Source organism: Thermobia domestica, chromosome 8 (assembly GCF_964235325.1).
Source record: "Thermobia domestica chromosome 8, izTheDome1.hap1.1, whole genome shotgun sequence".
Classification (NCBI taxonomy): domain Eukaryota; kingdom Metazoa; phylum Arthropoda; class Insecta; order Zygentoma; family Lepismatidae; genus Thermobia; species Thermobia domestica.
Window position 1 is genome coordinate 219,724,433 of NC_137461.1, and position 12,232 is coordinate 219,736,664.

The following is a 12,232-nucleotide window of genomic DNA, read 5'->3' on the forward strand; positions in this document are numbered from 1 at the left end:
CTGTGTTTTGGACTTCTAACGGGAAGTCCGGATCCGAAGAATTGAAGATTTACTGGTTAGTTAATTTTTTTTTTTTTTCTCGCTGTTAAAGGGAAAATTATAACTTGAAAAATATGCGTAGTCGCTGCAACAATATACCGGAGCGTTTGTAGGAAGAGATTGTACAACTGCCATTTTTAATTTTTCCTATTGTGTTGATTGTTTCATAATATTATCATATTCTCTTGCCACTTTCATATATTAATAATATTTTTCCAAGTTTTCATTTACATCAATTAGTTAAACATGTCATTTTCCTGGTTTATGTGTGGGTCTATTGATACCAATGATCAAGTTTTTTAGCTATTGAAATGCATATATTTAGGAAAATTCTTCTAAAGTATGTGAACATACGAGTATATTTTTTAGCATTGTCGTATTCTAAATATTTGATTCTTTTAATTGAGATAAATATTTTCAAAGTTATTCAATTAGAAACTTCGATGGTTATTAAACTTAGACGGATTGTATTCACAGTCTTCGATATGGGCAGACTCACATATGTTTTATTGTAACTTTGGGATGAAACCAGGCGTGTCAACCCCCCGATTTCTCGAACGTTTAGGACTGAGTCTACGCACTTACTAGTGATTTTAAATGGAAGTTAGTTGTATTTAATTTATTGTTCTGAATTAAATTTAGCAATTTTGGAATTTTAGCAGAATTAAGGTATGTTATACACCTGAAATATTCTGTGACGTGATTAGTTAACCGCAAAAGGAAGCTCTGAATTGAATTTATGGAAGAAAATAACTGAATAGAACAATTGGGAAAAAATTAAATGAGAAATTACATCCTCATTTATCATTGAGATGCTTCCCGTATGTTATCTGCTTGTTGATTAGTAAATTTTCAGATGAACTCCTATTTTACTTGGAAGATTTTTTGTAATTAGGGTAGAACTAGACATAACGTTTCGGATATATTAATATTCGAAATAATTTTACTGGACAGAAGTTGAAATTTTGAAAGAATAGGAAAGGCAACAAACATGATTTTCGTTTAGTTTTGGTTTACTCCTTCCTTCCAGAGTGTAAAATAACTTCATTTCCGAGCATTGTACAATATTTTACAAAATATGTATGCAATTAATATCTTGCTGAAATGAAAGTCTTGGTGAACAATGTGAGTTTGTTTCCTTTCTATGATCTCAAATGTAGTATTGACATTATTTTCAAAACCAGTTTTATTTCGTACAATATTACTTATTATTGCACATATAATCGCAGCAAATAAATATGAATGGAACAAGTGCAGTTTAGTGAAAACTTTTATTTTATTTAGAATTGTTTTTCTTAGTGCTTAAAAATTAAATCCCGCAAATACTTCGACTTCATAACTTTTGTTTCATAACGCTTGTTTCCACGCTTAACTCATCGGAAAAATGGGTATATTGTGGTTATGTGAATTAAAGAATATGAATAGTACAAGAATTATATATACAGGGTGGTAGGTAACTTCACCGAAAAGCTTTAGGAGGCGATTCCTTATACGAGATGAAAGAAAAAAAGTTCTAATAAACATGGGTCGAAAAAGTCCCCTCCCAAAGTTTTTCGGTGGAGTTACCTACCACCCTGTATATATATATATTATAACATATGGGGAAGAGGACAATATCAGTATAAAGTACTAATGTTTATAATAATTTGTATAGAAAGAATGCAAGGCTATCGCCCTATTTTGATTTATATTGACTTAGCGTTGAAGTCATACTATAGAGAAAATAACAGTTTAATATTTCAAAATACGTGTTTAAACATCTAAGCAAAACCTTGCATGAAAATGTGAAATTTATTTTTCTTAAAACTTAAGATTTACATAAGTATGGAAAACTGAATATAGCGACAACTATTAACAAATATTGCAAACTAATCCATTACAGTTGCCTCTTGCAAACTTTCTGCTCCTTTTAAAATGTTTTAGATTTGCTGTGTATAAAGATTTACGTTGTTTTACACAATTTTATTTCCGTATTTAGACAATTTTCTTTCCTTTTGGAAGTTGTTTTATAAAAATTCTAATGAATAGTATTTTAAATTTAAACTAGTAACAGCAGTAGGATTTCTCACGTGCACAAAAGATTTTTAATAAGTCAGATTTCTAGTGTGCGAAAGAATAATAAATATAAATTTGTAATTCTTCGAATGAATCAACATTTTACATAGAATTTTGTTTTTAGTAGTTTTAGGGATATAGTTCCTACCATATACTAAACTGGGAGCCCATTTTACATAATTATTACACGTTTACCATCATTATGTTTACATACTAAGGCAACTTCTAGTAATCCCTTAGCCATGCCCTCAGCATGTAATTAGCGCAGAGCCGACGCACAGTGAGAAAAATTGTAATTCTAGTGTCAAAAAAAGAAAAAAAATCATTGCGCTGTAGTAAAGCATATCTTTGTGTATTCTTTCACATTTTGTATTGTTATAAGATGTTATCGAATTAAATAATAAAACACCCATATTGTTACAAGTATGTACAGTACATTTATTTGAGAGAAATAGGTTAGCAGCAAAGTTTGCAGCAATACATCTTTGGAGCTATATGAACCTTGTAACGAACGTATATATCCCTTGATTTTACAGCGAAAAGTAACTTAATATGATAATATGAAGTAGTAATATGAACATGATATGAAATTAACGAAGGAAACATAAATTATTACATGTATATCTATTTATTTCATAGAAAGAGTTAACATTTTATATATTTGTATCCTGATGTAACTCTTTGTAGTAGCATGAACATTTGTTATGAAATTACTAAATGAAACAAACCTATTATTGCACATGTATCCACGTGTGCTAGAGACAATATATTTGTAATAATATGACCCTTTAATGAATTTAACGAAGAAAACACAAATGTTGATACATACATATCCACGATGGTTCAGAGAAGAACGTAACATAGAAATTTGGTATACGTATGTTCTCGTGCAGTAGGATGAACCTTTTTATGAACTTAACTAAGCATATTTCTACTTGTATTGCTACTTACTTCAGAAAAAAAAAAACAATGTTTAGTTTTTGTAGTATAAAAACCTCGCATAACGTTAACTAGGAAAACATAACCACTTGGTTCAGAGAACGAAGTAACGTAATACTGTGGTATGCGTGTGTACTTTTTCTAGTAGTATGAATCATTTTATGAAATTAACGAAGGAACATGTAGTGTGACATGTAGATAGACTGACATTGAACAAAAACTACAACTATACATACACAAGAATTCTATCCAATATGTCGCAGCCATGTCATGCGTACCTATGGATTACATACGAATAGATAGTACTCATTACTACTCGTACCTATTCGCTCTCAAAGTTTGAATCTTCAGTTACTACATCAGGCTTAGATAACAAGGGATCAAACAATATTTTTCTTACATCTGGTGAAAGAGGCTCTGTATGACTGCGATAGATAACAGTAGTTTGTGAGATTGAAGAAATTTTAGAACCTGAAGAATACAGCAATGTATGCTGCAGATCCATTAAAGTTTGTTCGCGAGACATTTTGCGTGTGTGACATTCCCTAAAGTTGCGGAAATCCTTGTTTCTCGACTTCATTGCTTCCTCGGAAAGCATGTCTATAGGTAAGACAGCAAATCTGATTATATCTGAACCATCAATTAAAATTTTGTGGAGGCTGGATACCAAGGATACAAGTCGAAATACATTTTTTTTTTTTGTTCTGACTGTGAATTCTTTGAATGAATCAACATTTACGACATAACTACAAGCCCTCGTTCTCAAGATGATATTCAGGTTCTTAATGAATCGTTTATCAACACCAGTGATGGTTGACGCCAGACTAGGGTTCCTGAAAAATGATATTGTAGTGTTTCCATCATTAGTGGTTCAATTTCTTCAAAAGTTTGCTTCTCTTTGTCGCTGCAGATTTGCCACTTTTTGCTGTCGGATCTATACGCAATGTGCGATACACTTCAAATCTTCGTATTCATACGTACAATATGGAATGTTCGTACTCATACAAGATTTCGTTGTGCCTTTAGGTCGCAAGTTTGCTGGGATCGTTCATGACTTTGGATGTAATCCCGAAAATCCAACATGATTGCGTAAATGATCCTGAAACAGGAGGCACTCGAAGCACTAAATGTTTCCCGTCGATCATTGTTAAGCATATCTTCTGATGTAAGTCATCTACTTCGTTTCTTATAAGCTGAATAGTCTCTTTTTCGAAGAGAAGTTTGATTAGCCGACAAAATCTCGTTTACGACGGACTAGAATTCTGCCATGTTATTTTTTTGCCCACTTTAAGCTGGAATGGAACAATGCAAATTACATACAAATATATAACATTTCTTTTCTACGCTGTTAAAAAACCTTTCGCACTTAGAAGAATGTAGAGTGTACCTCACTCCCATCGAAGCCCAATTTACATGTCATAGTGATGTTTTCTGGTGATTCATGAACTGCGTTCCTGATCACCTCATTCTGAAATTCGATGATTCTCCGTTTAATGTGATCAACTTGCTGTAGCTTTATTTCAGCGTGAACATCTGTTACTGATATTGAAGATTCACCAGGATAGCACTTTTTCTTTGCTTCTCTCAACACTTTTTGAGGCGGGTATATGTTTGCTTGACATTTTCTCGCACCCCATTGCTTGAGTGAGTACGGAGCTTTTGTACGCCGTCAACATAACTTACCAACGATTCCTCTGGTGTGTAGTCAATTGCTACTGGAGGAGGACAAGAGAGTGTAGTTTTCATCTTTGACGCTCTATTTGGTGACCTGTAAATGTCCTTCAATAGTTGCGCTGCATCCCTCTTGCCCGATTTGTACATACTTACTCGTGCGGCGATCACCAACTCTTCACTGCTGATAGTGGCCCCGCGTAGCGTAGTCGCTAGCGCTCTCGCCTTCGGTGCGAGCGGGCCCGGGTTCGATTCCCGGTGGGGGCACTCGTTCGAAAAAGTGTCAAACGCCTTTTCAGGCCAGCGATTCTGAATGAATTTTTCCTAGGTTTTCCTCATTCACACCTGGCGAATGCCGGGGTGATACCTAACTGGTAGGTCCGAGGCCATTTCCTTCCTTTCCCCATCCTTTCTTCCTTCCCTTTCCCCTGATTGTATACTCGCGGAGGGACGTCATCCCTCAAAACGTGAAGGGCTAAATGTCCTTCGATGCCGAAAACCCAGAAATCTAAATCCTAAATCATAATTGCTGTTTTTCTTTATGAGGTAAGATACCTTGCTGAATTTTCACTTACCACTTGCCTCGGGAAAAGCCTCCGACGGACGACTTCTTGGCCGTCATCGTCCTGGAACTGGTTCCACATGTGTTGGTTCATTTTCAATAGATAGCGATGTTCCCGTCCAACGGTTCTTTATTATAAATCTCACACCTATGCAGTCCGATTGACATTAGTCCATTTTTTACTGAACGTGCTACACAAATTTTGTACATCTTGCTTTAGGTTTTTACACTTCTCACCGTTGCCATTCACGCTCAGTCCAATGTTTGATAAGACGTGATTGATCACAGCGGTATTTCGATCCTAAACTTCATCTGCATTAAGCCACACAAGAAATAGCTCCCGACGTTTTATTGCCATATTTGCTGCAAAATAATAATAATAATAATAATAATAATAATAATAATAATAATAATAATAATAATAATAATAATAATAATAATAATAATAATAATGTAAAATTAATAGGCAGATCTTGGCAGCTAGTTTTCTCACTAATTCTTATAGTATGTAAATCAAAACAAAACAAAAAATGTAGACGCCATCTCCCTGCATCAGTTACTAATTATTTTTACACATAACGTACAATAAATGAAACTCATTTTTGAGCTTTACTTTGTTAAAGACGTATTTCAAACAGTCATAATTATAAAATAATATTACTGCTAATATGCAAAGACCTACTTAAGTGCCAATTGCTTGATGCATCCCCAAAGTATTCAAAATCTTAACCAAACTGGCGAAGAGATGGTTTCACAAACACAGGAATTTGTAGCTTCATTTGGACACAACTAGGAAATGTGTATGTGGTCCACATTTAATGACTCGTGCACTCCTCATTGGCTCACTCATCACATTGTTTTCAATGATATTGCGTGGATTCACTATCTTCGATTCATTAGGTATTGCCACTTTAGGTGTAGGTGTAGGTTGTATACCTCGAAGTTTCAGCCACTAATATGATACTTTTCCCACTGTGCGGCGTATTTATTGTGTTTTTCAGATGTAAAGCATCACGGGCAGTAGCCAATGCTGTGCGATATTCCGCGCAGTGTTGCCGGATTTCGGACTCCCCTTTCCCTTCTCGCTCTTCCTCAGTTGAGATTATTACACATACATTGGCAACATTATTCACAATGTAAATATACTATTCCAGCAAACTCAAAGATTTTGGCTGTGTATCCTAGAAGTATATATAGCAATTGAATAACATACCTATTAACTTATTCCAGTGGAACTGCTAAACGTTCGTCTTCAACACTACTTTCACTATCGTCTATGTCAATTAAAATTTCGCCATTGTCTGAATCTGACTCTTGTAATTTTTTTATTATGAGTTCCAAAAATTGTAAACACAAAAAATAATTCTTCGAGCTTCACTTCGTAGCATTTTTTTTTTTTTTTTAATTCCGCACTTGTACTCGGTTTCCTTAAAGACATTGTCAACTATAATTTTGGAGAACAAATGAACTACCACGAAAGAAAGTAACCCAGACACTGATGAATTGTTTATACTAGAAGAGAAGTTGCGTTCCTACACACAGAATCAGCTCCTTTGCTTCCATGTCTGTTCCTATAATAACATACTCTTATACTTGATGTAGGTCTCACAACAACAATCCATCTGATTCGTAAGCAACACGATATGGTCGAGTTTGTTTTGGGTTACAATAATTTATGACACCACTCAGACGCCTGGTGCTTTTGCATCCCTGCTAGAGGAGTGAAGAAGGAATACGTAATTGGCCACACATACGTAAGGTATTGAAACGAAGAAAAAAATTATACTGCGTTTCTTCTGTCGAATAAAGAAGAATCTTGCATGAAGGCAATTTCAAAACAATATTACGAATGTCCTATACCTTCTGTTCTTCCACATGGGCTCCCGCCGGGAATCGAATATATATATATATATATATATATATATATATATATATATATATATATATATATATATATATATATATATATATATATATATATATATATATATGAATCAAATTGCAGAGGCTTGTTATTTAATTCAATCGCTTACTATTCTCAAGGGTGTAGAAACGGGGGAAAAGGGGGCCTTGACTTTTCAAACTATTTCCAGCCCCGAAATGAGGTTTATCTGGTATATGTTTAGTAAACTTATTTAATAGTTAATGCAAATTAGGAACGTTTATAATAAAATACGATTTTTTAAAAAAAGAAAAAGAAAACATCATCAATACAGTTTCTGTACCTAATTACAAGGACGCTGATTTCTCTGTAAGTTGGGGGGGAAGGGGTGTATTCAGATGCTGAAAGCATATATAATGATTTTAAGACAAATTGCAATCAAATTATGCCTAATATTGCACATTTCAAATAAAATGAGGGGCCCTGGCTCCCTCAGTCCCCCCAGGATCGGCGCCCTTGCCTAATTAAAACAACTAACATTAATTATATGCTTTATATTCTCATTTTCCTAACTGGACGCTCACCGTGTGATCTCACTATTATATTATTGCATAATAATATCTGAGTTGATATTTTTTCGAGTTTTTTCCCCTTTAGTATTTTAACCTACATAAACACAAAGTGGGATAAACAGACTGCTAGAAAGAGCATTTGTTTTCTTATGAATAGCTTATTGATTTATCTCTTACAATCCGGTTTTCAACTTCAGTACTGTCAAGATCCGTCTTTTGTTAAGGTAGCATCGAGAAAACATAATATGTGTATAGTATACATGGTGAGTTAAAATACTTTCATATTCTGAAAGAGGTCATTTGTTCTGTTTTTAATATGTGAAAAGCTTTCCTCCCCCTGAAAGTAATGTTCTCCTAGAACAACCTGTTGGTTACACCCCTGATTATCCTTTAATAAAAGTTGAGTTCCATTTGCAAATCGAAGAAAAATCCACTGGAAATTAGACAGGACTCAACGCTCGTTTTACTAATTGTTTTATATGGAAACCTTTCAAAGCGTGTATCATGACAACCAGTTGTCATAAAAAGATGTAGTTTTCACGTATGTGTTCGTAATTCTTTTCTCTACTTCGTAAAGTGAGCAGTTAATGTGCTAACACAATATTTCTAATAAGCGCCTCTGCTATTGTCAAGATTCGCAGTAGCGCGAGAAGTCAGTGTGCAGAACTGCTTGTCGCGAATTGTCAACACCGCTCAAAGCCAATTGGACGCCGCGTAAAGCCAACTCAAGGCCATGCCGCTTCTCATCTGAAATCATTTGTAACGTGAATGGGAGATATACCAAACTATTTTTGTCAACAAAAGCATTGGTCTCGAAAGATTTAAACGGAATACAAATAAATATGAATTAAGAATATTATCACGGTATTATTTGTATCAATGGCAATGTTTTTAATGGCAAAATTAAATTAAGGAACTAGATTTAGACAAAAATAGGTCGGGAGGGTGCACGTCCACGTTAGACAGAGGCAGACGTCCAAGGATCGTTTTCTAAGGTTCCCACCAACCGTTCACAAGTCGTGTATTGATATACAAACTGAAAAGATAGGTAGAAAAAAAAGCATCAAAATGAAGGAATGATAAATTAATTATACACGAAACTGCCATCTTAGCTCCACTTGATTTTTCACTGCGAGGGTCCACTTCAGGAAGGAACGGAGAACAAAATAGATAACTACCTCAAAGAAAAAACGAATGTACGTGCGAGCAATAAGTTTGACAGTGTAGGGAAAAATAGATGGATTAATAAAAAAAAAATATTTTACGATCTTGTTCAAGATGTAGATTTCTGAAGAAAATTATTTTAAAGAATTGGCAAACAAAAATTAAAAGGTGAATGGCTACAATTCATAGGTAAATGCTAGAATTGAGAGATTCTACGTGAGGTAAAAATGTTCTGTGATTCATGGAAACAATGCAAGAATTGACCTGCCAGTGACATAATACTTATGATGATGTAGTATTACCTATAATGGTGATGAATTGATAAACTACCATATTTAGCTGTATTTAATACTTGCAGTTTCAAAATAATCAATAAATTTCTGCTTTGTTTGTACACCTTTTGTACTAATAAGAAGAAATATGGCACACTTAGAGTATATCCCGAAAATTGAGATATCTTCTAGATTAACAATAGAAAGAATAGTGCATTGAATGAAATGGCGGAGGTGATATATGAGTCTCCAGAGATATATATTAGCAGTAAGTGAGAGTCAGGAAAGAGAGAGAAAGTCAATATGTGATCCACGTACTCTAACTCCCATAACGGCTCTTGCGTGACAAATTGGTCTCTGATATTCGCTGCCAACATTACCAATTCGCTGTTTTGCAGGATGTAGGAAAAAAAAATAAAAAGTATGGGGTAGGTAGGAAGTTTATGGGAAAAATCCTATCTTTATATCACTGGTTATTTTTATGGTGATCATTCTTGTAATAAGTCAAAATTCAAACTTTTCAGATCTCATAATGGAATTATTTCTCATACACTATTTTTTATTTAACCACAGTTTGCCAAATTGTGATTCTTTAGCCATTACATACACATGGACACAGTAATTTTGAAGAGAGCTGATCACTGTTTTATTTCTGAGGGTTACGGTTCGTTTCTCTAAATGCGCAATAGTTATGTCACAGTATGTATATATATAACCTCGTGGCTTAAATTTAACAGGTATTACACCGCAGACACAAACACGTCATTAAACAATATAATGTGCTATTCCCTTGTAATGACGGTGACTATATATAAATTTATTAAGAGTTTTTCCGCTAGTTCCACTTCTCATATGATTTACCCGAAGATGCCTTCACAAAAGCTTTAAAACTAAAACTTCACTCAACAGCTGGCCACTTGCATGCAAATAACTATCAATTCTATTTACACTCGTAGTTTAAACTGGCTAAAATATATTGTCCTATGGGTTTATACCGTATTATTGAGTGTAGGACAATCATTAAGACGTTTTAGCGTTAATTTTCTTATGAACGTTTCCTTCATCATTAGTTTCACAAACGCTTAATCTGTTATTCACTCGTGCTAACTAAGAGGGAACAGAATTGGGTACGATAGTGTGGATGAAGAGATTTTACTGACAATGGACCATTAAGATTTTTCATCGTATATTTCGTATTCATGATTTTTTTTTAAAAAAAAAGAAAAAGAATATTGCACATTAGTTCAATGTAAACGACAATTATGTTAATGCAGCTGTACAGATGAAAACATCATGGGCATACTAAAGATGTAACTGATTTTATTACTAAACCTCCAACACCATATTGATTCCTCTATCACCACTATGCAGTGTTATACCGACCAGCACTTTATTCTTGATCGAACCTCAAATACCAGTACCATAGAGGCACGTTGGATTACAATGACGCATATTAAATGTCCTAAAAGTAAAAGAAGAAAAACTGTAGTTTCTGGCTCATCCTATATACATATATACAGGGTGGCCCATTTTATTATTTCCACGAAAATATCTCGAGAAGGGTTAAACGTAAATGAAGCAAACACAAATTCAAATATAAAATGTTATGGCGCCGTTTGAACGATGTTATTCTGGTGCCTCCCAGGGCCGCCCTTCATGTGGCCCAGGTTCCAACTTTAAAGTTTTAAATGGAAGCATGGAGGGAGTAATACCTCGTTTGATAAATCTAAAAAACTAAAAAGATTTTTCATATGGGCCACCGTATTCAAAATGGCCACCAAGACATGTGTCTGTATCAGATAAAACGTTCAGTACCATTAATATAAAAATGGTTGAACATAAATGAACCGAACAAGAAACTGAAATAAGAAATGCCATGAGATGCATTAAGTGGTATTGTCACGATGCCCCTCAGGGCCGTCCTTCATGGAGACTCACAGCCCAACTTCAAAATTTTAAATGGAAATATGGGGCGAGTGATACCTGCATCATTCTCGAGTCGTGTAATGGTAAATACCCTCTATGATTTCTCTTAAAGGTTTTATTCTGTTCATTTATCACCAACCATTTTCATATTAGTGGTACTGGACGTTTTATCTGATACCGGCACCACATCTTAACGACCAGTTTGAATATGGTGACCCACATGAAAAATATTTTGCCAGAACGCTGTTTAGGTTTCAAAGATCTATCGAACAAGGTATCACTAGTTCCATATTTCCATTTAAAATTTTAAAATTTTAAAGTAGAGCCCTGGACTCCCATGAAGGGCGGCCCTGGGGCACCACGACATCACCATGCGATATGTCCCATGGCATTTCCTATTAGAGTTTTTGTTTGGTTCACTTACATTCAACCATTTCTGAGATATTTCCGTAGAAATAATAAAGTGGGGTCACCCTCTCTCTCCCTCCCACCTCTCTCTCTCTCTCTCTCTCTCTCTCTATATATATATATATATATATATATATATATATATATATATATATATATATATATATATTCTACATGTTCTGTATATTGTACATCAGACCCGAAACTGTAAGCGCTACTTGGTGCTGAGGAATATATTGAAATATTCTTCAACCGCTGTTCAAACACACAAGTCATTCCATACTTTGTCAACGCTCAATGTAATGATTTCGAAGCGAACTGGATCGGGTTAAACTGTTAGTATTTTTACATTTCTGATGGGAGGGCTGCCTTCAACCTTGGAGGGTATGAGTTCCATATTCTATATCGAAGTGAAGTTCACATTTTATATAATACTTTTGCCGGTAAAGGGGATCTATACTAATATGAATGATCTTATTGAAGGTAATTAATCTTTCTGAATAATTATTTAACCACTTTGGAGAACTGATAGTCACGTGGCTCATAAATATAAAATCAATATATTCTACTTGAAAGCCCATCTGTTCAGGAGAGGGAAAACAAAACAACTTACTATCCTCTAGTTTTCATATAAAGCACGTTGTCAATCATGTCCTCCGGACTTATATGGATACTTTAAGGAATCCCATCCACAAAAAGGGTAACTCGAATTGCAGATGTGGTCAGAGTAAACAAAGTACTG

At 34.6% G+C, this 12,232-nt stretch overlaps 1 non-coding gene across 1 annotated transcript; it reads left to right on the top strand.

The window, feature by feature from the left end:
- The first annotated feature begins 4,897 nt into the window (after nucleotides 1-4,897).
- Nucleotides 4,898-4,971, top strand: TRNAR-UCG (transfer RNA arginine (anticodon UCG)). Its single transcript has one exon. It is a non-coding gene; the product is annotated as a tRNA-Arg (tRNA).
- Nucleotides 4,972-12,232: the final 7,261 nt, after the last annotated feature.